This window comes from Budorcas taxicolor, chromosome 11 (assembly GCF_023091745.1).
Source record: "Budorcas taxicolor isolate Tak-1 chromosome 11, Takin1.1, whole genome shotgun sequence".
NCBI classification, from domain to species: Eukaryota; Metazoa; Chordata; class Mammalia; order Artiodactyla; family Bovidae; genus Budorcas; species Budorcas taxicolor.
Window position 1 is genome coordinate 70,562,875 of NC_068920.1, and position 12,128 is coordinate 70,575,002.

A 12,128-nucleotide genomic window follows, 5' to 3' on the forward strand; every position below is an offset into this window, starting at 1 on the left:
TTGAAAAAATGTATGCAAAAGGACTCCAGAGGCAGCAGCCTCGGTGCTGGCGGATTTGTTCCTTTTATGCTGCACTTGCATAAACAAAACTCACACCAGGCCTTATAAGCTGCCCAGAGTGAGGCCAGATGGAGCTCTGCTCCTGGAGAGAGAACCATACCAAGAATGGCAGTGGGCCGCCTCCCTCCGCACCTCCCTACTTAGGCCCTGCTGCCCGCCACCCCAGGGCAGTATCCCCAAAATGGATGCAATTGTGCCTGGTCTGGTGCAAGCCCAGGTCAGCTGAAAACCAGAGGGAAATGCCATCCCCACTGGTAAAGCAATCCCGTGTACTCTCCTCACCTGTTGCCCCTCACACACGCTCCTAACCCCTGGGCTGAGTCACCTGCGGGCCCAGAACAGCATAAGCCTCTTCTGAAACCTCTGTCTCCTTTCCTGATTCCCTCTGCCAGTCCCTGGACCTTGGGAACTCAGCCTGGACCTGGAGGGACACCCAACAAGACCCGCTCCACCTAACAAGGTCCTCAAGCTTGTAGACCTGTCCACAGTCCTGGGCTTCCCGCTCTTCTCATGTCCTCTGTCTGAATAGCCGCTTCATTTCCAAGCTAGCAGCTAGAGCTCTGTGGCAATTACTCTGCCCGCCATATTCCCACAGTCCCAACGCCTCATGCCTGACCCAGACTAAGAGTACCGACTGCCTGTTGGACGTCCCTGCCCAGATGACCCTCCAAAATGGAATCCTCGTTCCCTCCTGTCGATGTTGCTGTGACAACTGGGCTCCCTACTTCAGAGCCCTTCCTCTCCGTCCTTTAAGCTAGTAAGTGCCTCGCCCTCCCTCATGCCCACACCCACCCAGGCATCTTTCTGGTGCCCGTTCCCCTTGGAAATGCTCTGCCTCTTCCCTCCCACCCCCGTGGGCCCCCACCCTGCTTCAGGCTCTGGTCCTGCCCAGCACAGCTTCCTGACTGGCCTTCCTGACTTTGCCCCACCTTAAAACCCAGCAGTTCCCGAGTGTGGTCCCCAGGCTGACTGGCAGGCAGCGACTGCATGACCTGGGCCATGTTAGAAATGCAGACCCTCGGGTGTCACCCAGCAGGACCGAATCAGCAGGACCGAATCAGAAACACTGGGGGTACGGCTCTGTCTTTCACAAACCTCTTCCCTCCCACCCAGACGTCCAGGGTTCCTACCCGTCACCAGAAGAAATGTGCGTTGCATACCTGCTTACATTGTCCTGGGCCCCCAGGTGACTCAGCCCCGAAGTTAGGGGCTGTGTGAGGGGCAGCAGGGGAGGAGGGCACACGGGGTTGTTTCCCCGGGTGTGGACGCCGTTGCCCTTTGGCTTTTAGCTGACGTGGGCTTGCACCAGACCAGGCACAACTGTGTCCATTTTGGAGACACTGCGTGGAGTGTCCAGTGGTTTTGGGGGTCCTGGCACAACGGCTGGTATAGGTCTGTATTGCTCACTAATTAAGGACTGAGGCGGGCAGAGGTGTGGGTAAGGAGTGGCCACTGCTGAGAGGACCCAGAGGAAAGACTAGGGAAGGCTTTGCATGGAGACCTGGGATTGTCCCCGGCATAGAAGGGACACAGTAGCCATCATGAGGTATACTTTCTTATCTTTGACCACTGGCCTGAGTGCCTAATGCCAGGTCTAAATTCCAGGCCCCCGGGAAGATTCCCTGAGCCTTTCAGGTCCCTGAAAAAGCCCTCGTTGTGGATGGTGGGGCATGAGGGCGGCAGATGGGGTGGGCGCTGTCCAGCAAGGACATGGTGCTGCCAGTCCCGACTGGGCGACAGCTCAGCGCCAGCGCCAGGCGGTGTGCTCCCAGCTAATCTTCCTCCCTGGGCAGCGACAGAGCCTGAGTCTCCTCTGACTGGATCAGGGGTCTAATGGGGGCGTTTTTTCTCTTCACAGTTTCAGGGTTGGTTTCATTCTCTTCTAATCATTCTGAACTGTGACTTGGGTGAAAGTTCTTACCTTGGTTGCCACAATCAGTTTATAAGCAATGAAGAACCTATAATCAAAGGGAACTGGTTGTGAGTCTGGGTCCAAACAGTCCAGAGTTCAGAGAAGACTATCTGAATAAACTGAAGCCTGTCAGAAATACTTAGGCTGGAGTCTGCCTTGACTTTGATAGAGAGAAAGGGTGGAGGAGGCAGGAGGCCAAGCCAGCTGTCGGAGGTGCTCAGTTTTATTTTATTTTTTTATAGTATGAAGATTCCCACCCTTAAACAGCTACTTCTTTCTTTCCCTTGGTTTCAAAAATAATGCAAAAAATTCAAAGAACACAAAAATGTGTGTTTTAGAAGGCAATTGCCTCCAACAATCTCATACAGACCTGAGTCAGAGATGGTTCTAATATGCTTTCAGTATGATGTATATTCTTTCAGTCTTCTTCCAGATTTTTTCTTCCATTTTTATGTTACTTTATAAAAATGGGATTATGTTATAACATACATTTTTGCAACTGTTCTGCAACTTGCCATGTTCTCTTAATAACACTCTTGGATGGCTGTCCAAATCAGTTTATAGATTTTTTAAAACCCTGACATAGTTTTTCATAGTAGGGATATACTGTAAAAATTTTAACCAGTATTCTGATTCATAGGTTCTTGAGTCATTTCCAATTTTTCACTTATGCCAACATTGCTGCAGTTTATAAAACTTTATATATTGTGCCTTTGTATGCATGTGTAAGTATATCTATATGGTTCATTTCCTACAGTGGAATTGTCTGATCAAGCAAGGAACATTTAAAATATTGATAGATATGGCCAAATTGTCTTCCAAAAAGGTTGTACTAGTTTACACTCTTGCCAATAAGATATGAGACCACTTCCTTCACACTCTTTCAGACCCCGAGTATCAGTGGTTTTTTGTCCATTACATCAGTTTGTTACCTTCGGAAACACAAATTTTCATGTGGCTCACCACCTTAGAATTGGTTAAGTTTTCCCCCTCATTATAAAAGTAATGCATGCAATTTTTTTTAAAAAAGGAAAATATGGAAACAGGTGTTTGCATCTTAAGATGTTTCTTTTGGTGGACAGTTGGCCAACTGAGCATCTCTGCTTCTCTTGCTCTCTTTGTGCCCAAAAGAACCATGTGGCAATGAACCATCTTTTAAACTTTTCCTAATCCAAAAGGAGAAACTTAGCATCTTCTTGTGCTGAAATTAAGATTTAAAAGTATTTCGTAAACAATGAGAATAGACCCGTTTATTAATCTTTTGGGGAGAACCTTTCTCTGAGAAAGATCATATCTTTGTCTATTTTTTTTTTTTATTGTATGGTTTGTCTTTATCTTCTTGAGTTTTAAGAGTTCTTGGTATATTTCAATAGTGATACCATTAGCCTTTTGTTTATCACAAGAGCTGCAATTATTTTCCCACCAGTTTAACTTTTATTTATCTACCTTTTGGCTTTATCTGGTAGCATTTGCCTAATTGGAATTTAATGTAAAGTCTTTCCATTTTGCTGTCATTTTGTTTCATTATATTCTTAGTTCTTCTATTTTTTATCTTATTTTTAATTGTGGTAAAACTCACATAACATAAAATTAGCCATTTTAAGTGTTTACTTCATTATTGTTAAGCATGTTCACTTTGTTGTGCAATCTCCAGAACAATTTCGTCTTGCAGAACTGAAACTGTATCCATTAAGACACAACTCCCCGCTTCCCCTGATAGTCACCATTCCACTTTCTGTCCGGATTTGACAACCCTGGAATCACAGTATATGTGACTGGTTTATTTCACTTAGTACAATGTCTTCAGGGTTTGTCCATGTTGTAGCATGTATTGGAATGTTCTTTCTTTTTAAGGCTGAGTAATATTCCATTGCATGTACGTACCTCATTTTGTTTCATTGGGAGATAAGTTTTTTTCCACTTCTTGGTTACTGTGAATCAGTTCAGTTCAGTCGCTCAGTTCTGTCTGACTCTTTGCGACCCCATGAATCGCAGCACGCCAGGCCTCCCTATCCATCACCAACTCCCGGAGTTCACTCAAACTCACGTCCATCGAGTCAGTGATGCCATCCAGCCATCTCATCCTCGGTCGGCCCCTTCTCCTCCTGCCCCCAATCCCTCCCAGCATCAGAGTCTTCTCCAATGAGTCAACACTTTGCATGAGGTGGCCAAAGTACTGGCGTTTCAGCTTTAGCATCATTCCTTCCAAAGAAATCCCAGGGCTGACCTCCTTCAGAATGGACTGGTTGGATCTCCTTGCAGTCCAAGGGACGCTCAAGAGTCTTCTCCAACACCACAGTTCAAACACATCAATTCTTCGGCGCTCAGCCTTCTTCACAGTCCAACTCTCACATCCATACATGACTAGTGGAAAAACCATAGCCTTGACTAGATGGACCTTAGTCGGCAAAGTAATGTCTCTGCTTTTGAATATGCTATCTAGGTTGCTCATAACTTTTCTTCCAAGGAGTAAGCGTCTTTTAATTTCATGGCTGCAATCACCATCTGCAGTGATTTTGGAGCCCCCAAAAATAAAGTCTGACACTGTTTCCACTGTTTCCCCATCTATTTGCCATGAAGTGATGGGACCGGATGCCATGATCTTCGTTTTCTGAATGTTGAGCTTTAAGCCAACTTTTTCACTCTCCTCTTTCACTTTCATCAAGAGGCTTTTGAGTTCCTCTTCACTTTCTGCCATAAGGGTGTTGTCATCTGCATATCTGAGGTTATTGATATTTCTCCCAGCAATCTTGATTCCAGCTTGTTTCTTCTAGTCCAGCATTCCACATGATGTACTCTGCATAGAAGTTAAATAAACAGGGTGACAATATACAGCCTTGACGTACTCCTTTTCCTATTTGGAACCAGTCTGTTGTTCCATGTCCAGTTCTAACTGTTGCTTCCTGACCTGCATACAGATTTCTCAAGAGGCAGGTCAGGTGGTCTGGTATTCCCATCTCTTTCAGAATTTTCCACAGTTTGTTGTGGTCCACACAGTCAAAGGCTTTGGCATAGTCAAGAAAGCAGAAATAGATGTTTTTCTGGAACTCGCTTGCTTTCTCCATGATCCAGCGCATGTTGGCAATTTCATCTCTGGTTCCTCTGCCTTTTCTAAAACCAGCTTGAACATCAGGAAGTTCATGGTTCATGTATTGCTGAAGCCTGGCTTGGAGAATTTTGAGCATTACTTTGCTAGCATGTGAGATAAGTGCAATTGTGCGGTAGTTTGAGCATTCTTTGGCATTGCCTTTCTTTGGGATTGGAATGAAAACTGACCTTTTCCAGTCCTGTGGCCACTGCTGAGTTTTCCAAATTTGCTGGCATATTGAGTGCAGCACTTTCACAGCATCATCTTTCAGGATTTGAAATAGCTCCACTGGAATTCCATCACCTCCATCAGCTTTGTTCGTAGGGATACTTTCTAAGGCCCACTTGACTTCACATTCCAGGATGTCTGGCTCTAGATGAGTGATCACACCATCGTGATTATCTGGGTCGTGAAGATCCTTTTTGTACAGTTCTTCTGTGTATTCTTGCCATCTCTTCTTAATACTTCTGCTTCTGTTAGATCCATACCATTTCTGTCCTTTATCGAGCCCATCTTTGCATGAAATGTTCCCTTGGTATCTCTAATTTTCTTGCAGAGATCTCTAGTCTCTCCCATTCTGTTCTTTTCCTCTATTTCTTTGCACTGATTGCTGAAGAAGGCTTTCTTTTCTCTTCTTGCTATTCTTTGGAACTCTGCATTCAGATGCTTATATCTTTCCTTTTCTCCTTGGCTTTTTGCCTCTCTTCTTTTCACAGCTATTTGTAAGGCCTCCCCAGACAGCCATTTTGCTTTTTTGCATTTCTTTTCCATGGGGATGGTCTTGATCCCTGTCTCCTGTACAATGTCACGAACCTCATTCCATAGTTCATCAAGCACTCTTTCTATCAGATCTGGTTACTCTGAATACTGCTGCTATAAACATGAGTGTACAAACACTTGTTTGAGACCCTGCTTTTGATTCTTTTGGGTGCATACTCAGAAGTGAAATTGTTGGACCACATGATAATCCTATTTTTAACTTTTTCAGGAACTGATACAGTATTTTTCACAGCAGTTACATCATTTTATATTCCCACCAACTGTACACAAGAGTTCTAATTTTTCCACGTCATCACCAACACTTTTTGATAGTGGTCATCCTGATGGATGTAAAATGGTATATCACTGTGTGTATGTTTTTAAAAATTAAATAGACTATTTCTTAGAGTCGTTTAGGCTTATAGAAAAATTGAGCAGAGAGTACAGAGATTTTCCATATATGCCCTATCCCTACTCATGCATAGCTTTCCCCACTAGCAACATCCCCCACCAGACTAGTACGTGTGTTAAAACTGATGAACCTGCAATGACATGTCATTGACACCCGAAGTCCATAGTTTATATTAGACTTCACTTTAGGTGTGTGTTCTCTAAGTTTTGACGAACATATAACGTCGTGTATACATCATCATAGTATCATACAAGACAGAATCCCTGTCCTAAAAATCCTCTGGGCTACACCTGTTCATCCCTCCCCACCCTCCAACCCCTGGCAATAACCAGTCCTTTCACTGTCTCCATAGTTTTGCCTTTTCCAAAACGTCATTTCGTTTGTGTCGTACAGCAGGTAACCTTTTAAGACTGGCTTTGTTCACTTAGTCACATGCGTTTAAGGTTCCTTCATGTCTTTTTATGGTTTGATAGCTGATTTTTCAGTAGTGAATAATATCGCATTATCTGAATGTACCACAGTTTATCGATTCACCTATTGAAAGACATCTTGATGCTTCCAAGTTTTGTCAGTTATAAACAAAGCTGCTTTATAAACATTGTTGAGCAGGTTTTTGTGTGGATATAATGTTTTCAGCTCATTTGATTAAATACCAGGAGTGTGATGGCTGGATCACATGGTGAGAGTGTGTTTACTTTTGTAAGAAATTTCAAACTGCCTTCCAAAGTAGCTATACCATTTTGTATTCTCACTAGTAATGAATAAGAGAGAGCCTGTTGCTCACATCACTGTGGTTCTGATTTACATGTGAGCACTTCTTTTTAATGTCAAAAATGTCTCCTGTTTCACAGTTGTTGATCTCTTAATTTCTTTGAAGGAAGGAAACAACAAATATCATTTTTTCATACACTCTTTAAAATAAAATTTTGTCATTTTTGTCAAAAATAGAAATTTGTTAGTTTTCTTCTGATTTAAAAAGAATTAAAAACATTTCAAGAAAAAGATGTCTGAAATGAAAAATAAAAATACCACCATACAGATAACCATTATGAACCAAACCTTTTACAGACATTTTTCAATACAAATACACATTTATTCTACTGTACACACTGCTTTATATACTACATAATTTATTTCACTTTTTATTATCTTTCATTTGTCATTAGACTGTCAGCTCTAGGAAGGCAATAATTTTATTTCTTTTTTGCTCATCTCTCTAACCCCCATGACTACAGGAGGGCCTGACACATGTGGGCACTCAAGAAACATCTGCTAAATGAAGAAAGAAAGAAACAAGTTCCACTTTGAATCACTTAACAAAATGTCTTGGAATTTCTTTTTTTTTTCTGTGTCCATAAATTCAGACTTTCATCATCTGTTTTATTGGCTGCATATATTTCAATGTGTTTATCAAATTAATCCTTTACTGATTGCTTGTAACAACTAGCTTCCACTTTGTCACTATTATATATAATACTGTGATGAATATGCTTTTACTCATGTTTGTATACGTATGGGACTATCCCCTTAGATTATTCCAAAAGGAGAAGTTTCTTGGTTAAATAGAATACACATTTTAATTAAAAATCATTTTCCTAAGCCAGAGCTCCTGAAAGTAACTGCAGTTTATTCTCCCACTTAGGTATGAGAATGGGTATTTTCTTAGATCCTAACTGGAGAGCATCAACCCTTTTTTTTTTTTCCAGTGGCTTACCCAGTTTTAATTATATCAGAAATTGCATCATCCTCTGCTTGTTTACAACTCAGATCTTCTATGAATCAAACAACCAAGGGGAGCCAAACAGCTTTTACTCCTACTCTTAGAGTATATTCTATACTGTAGCTATTTTCCAATGTATTTCTTTAAGTTTAATCTTTTTGAAAAGCTCTATTTTGTTTTTACATATAAACATTTATTTTTAAATGCTAAGTCTCACATCCAGGCATTTTTGAGCCCCCTAATTACATACTCCTACAATATCTAGTCCACATCCTAGAAGTATTGTTTTCTGTTAATTATTCACTCTGTACAGTTAGAAAGAGAAAGGACAAGGGAAGAGACGGTCTAGAAAGGCCAGTCAATCCAGTTGCTATCTTCCTTGGCTTTTAAATTTATAGTAAAGGCTCAGAGAAGTCCTAGAGTACAGTAAACATTCAGAATTTCCCAACTGATTTACCCTTAGAACATTTCTTAAAAGCATATCTTTTAAAATATTGCAGGATAGAGTTTTACAGATGATCCACTTGAAAAATACAGTTAGTTGTGGAGTCCTGGTCTGGGTTTGAATCACAGCTCTGCCCTCTACTATTAACTTTAGGCAAGCTTTAATTTTCTCATCAATAAACAGTGTTTCTTCATACGACTGTTGTGAGGATTAAATGAAATCATGTGTGTAAAGCTTCTGGTGTATGGTAAGGGTTCTGTGGCAACTATCAGTAAACAGAAGCTGCGCCCTTACCATTTCAGGGCTCTCACCTCATCAGGTTATTTATCAAACTCTACCATTGATTTCATCAAGAACTATGTCCCACTCATCATCTAGATCACCTGGAATAGATTTGGGATATTCCTAAAACTGATACCAACGGAGAAGGCAATGGCAACCCACCCCAGTACTCTTGCCTGGAAAATCCCATGAACGGGAGAGCCTGGTGGGCTGCTGCCTATGGGGTCGCACAGAGTCAGACATGACTGAAGTGACTTAGCAGCAGCAGCAGCAGCAGATACCAAACATTTTTCGGTTTGTATCATTTCTGCAGATGACTGGTTTACTTAATGTGTTAATTCTTAATTGCATTTTGGGAGTTAGCTTGCAGTTATCCTCTTGTGCTATCTATAACTTACATGTTTGTTGTTGTTTAGCCGCTAAGTCATGTCCAAATCTTTTGGGACCCTGTGGACTGTAGCCTGCCAGGCTCCTCTGTCCATGTGATTTCCCAGACAAGAATACTGGAGTGTTTTGCCATTTTTTCTCCAGGGGATCTTCCTGACCCGGGGACCGAACCTGCATTTCCTGCATTGGCAGGTGGATTCTTTACTTAACTTTCAGTAAGCTAAGTGGCCAGTTATACTAATGCCCTTGTATTTTGTTTTGCCCTTTTAGTTTAATCATTAGCTTCTAGATTTAGTATTAAGGCCTCTTTGGGACCAGAATTTGGTTTACCACTTCTAATACTTGGTATCTTTCTTCTCCAAACATGTTATTGAATTTTTGTCAGCACACATATTTTACTGATTGTCAGGATGTTTTTGCACTGACTTACATTCCCTCAATTTTTATTCCAAATTCTGTTTTTTTTTTTTTTTTTTTTTTAGTGATCCCAATATGGTGACTTTTGTGTTCTTAGAGCTCATTCTTCAGTGTAGCCATAGTGTCTCATAGATAGGGAGGTATACCAGCTGCCCACTTTGGGCCTCTTTAGGTACTGTGAGGATCAAAATCCAGAACACTGATTTATGTCCACTCACACTAAACTGACTGGTTCCCTGGCCATATTAGCAGTTGAGTGATTGATATTCTGTTCCATATATTATTAATACTTGGCAGTAAGTATAACCTACTAAGAAGCCTAGAATAATGCTAATAAATTTTCTTTATTAGCAAGAATTTTCTTTAAAACCAAGATAATATGGTTCTGCATCTGGATCAGGGGCTGACAAACTGCAGCCTTCAAGTTGGCTACCTGTTTTTGCAAACATCATCTTCTTGGAATGTGGCCATTCCCATGTTTATGCAATGTCTCTGGCTGTTCTGTGGTGCCACAGAAGCTGACTGGCTTCCACAGAAACCAAGTGGCCTGCAAGCCTAGAATATTTATGGTCTGGCCCTTTAAGACACAGTTCACCAACCCTTGATCCAGACTATCAGAAGTGGCCAGATAATCATGGTTTTACAGCAAGGAGAGTTGGATGAGTTTAAGAGATAGTATAATCAAACTATGCCTGAAACCTCCTTCACCATTCTAGAATTATACTTGAATTCACTAGAACTCTTGAGTCCTGTTAGATCTTGGTTTGGAGCTCTCTTTTTAAAAACCTTTCTTTATGGTCTTTGCTTCAAAGTCTATTTTGCCTAAGTATTGTGACCCCTGCTTCCTTGTCATTTTCATTTGCATGAATTATCTTTCTTCATCCCTTCACTTTCAATCTTTGTGTATCCTTTGCCCTAAAGTGGGTCTCTTGTAGACACCATATTGTCGGCTCTTGGTTGTTGTTGTTGTTGTTTTTTAATCCAATCTGTCACTCTGTGTCTTTTAACTGGAGCATTTAGTCCATTGATATTTAAGGTAATTTTTAATTTTTTATTTATTTGGCTGCACCAGATTTTAGCTGTGGCACATTATATCTTTAGTTGCAGCAGGTAGGATCTATTTCCCTGGCCAGGGATCGAACCTGGGTCCCCTGAATTGGCAACACAGAGTCTTAGCCACTGGATCATCAGAGAAGTCCCCGAGGTAATTATCGATAGATATGTACTTTTTGCCATTTTAAACCTAGTTTACCAGCTGATTTTATATTTCTTCTTGTTCCTTTCTTTTTCCTTTTGTGATTTGATGATTTTCTTTTGCATTATGCTTGTGTTCTCTTCTTTTTCATTTTTGTGAATGTGTTGTGTGTTTTTGATTTGTGGTTATCCTGTTTTTCAAGTATGTTAACCCGTTATTATATCTACTTCCTTTAGACTGAGTCATGCAGGCTCAAGCACATTCTAAAATATATACATAAATGTACATTTTCTTATTCTCATCCACCATGTTTTATGATTTTGATGTCCTCTTTTACATTTTCGTGTTTGTCCTTCTGCTATTCATTCTGGTTATCATCACTTTCACAAATTAAACTTTTTTAAAAAATCTGTACACTGGCTTATTTAAGTGATATACTTTCCAACTGTGATTTTCTCTTTTCTTTAGATTCTTTCTTTTCTATTTGGAGAAGATATTTCAATATTTCTTTTATGATAGGTTTAGTATTGTGGTATTCTTTTAGTTTTTGCTTATCTGAGAAATTTTTTCTCTCTCCTTCTATTCTAAATGACAGTCTTGCTGGGTAGAGTATCCTAGATTCTTTTCAGGACTTTAAATCCATCTTCCCTTCTGGTCTGCAACATTTCTGAAGAGAAATCAGCTGAGAGCCTTATGGGGGTTCCCATAATTAACTGTTTGTTTTTCTCTTGCTGCCTTTAGAGTCTTCTTTATCTTTTGCCATTTTAACTACAATACGTCTTGATGTAGATCTGCTTGGGTTCATCTTCTTTGAGATCCTCTGTGCTTCTTATACCTGGATATGTTTCCTTCTTTAGGTTTGGGAAGTTTTCAATCATAATTTCTTCAAATATGTTTTGATCCCTTTTCTCCTTCTAGGATCCTTATTATGCATAGATTGTCATGCTTTATATTATTCCATAGGACTTTTATACCACTTTCATTTGTCTTTTTTTCTATTCTTCCAGATCACTTTTTCATTTTCCTGCATTATTGAATCTGCTAGTTATTGTCTTTAGCTCAGCTTTTGTCTTGGCAAATGAATTTTTCTTGGCTCCTCTTTAAAGTTTTTAGTTCTTCTTTTACAGTAATCTGCATTTTTATCAACAGCTTTTCTTAATTCCTTCGGTATTTTTATTATTTCCTTTTTGAATTCTGTGCCTTTTAGACTGAAGAGGTCTGCTTCGTCTGTTCTTTGAGGGGAATTCTCTTGTTCTTTTAATTGGGAGTGGTTCCTCTGCTTCTTCATTTTGCTTCTATTTCTCTTATTCCATGAGTTTAGGAGAAACGATTATCTCTTGTGGTCTTGAAGGGCTATTTTTATGTGGGATTGTCCCTGTGTAGCCTGTGTGGGTTTAATATTTTTGCTGTGAGGGCTGTTTTTAGTATGGATGTCTGTCACCTCTTTCTTC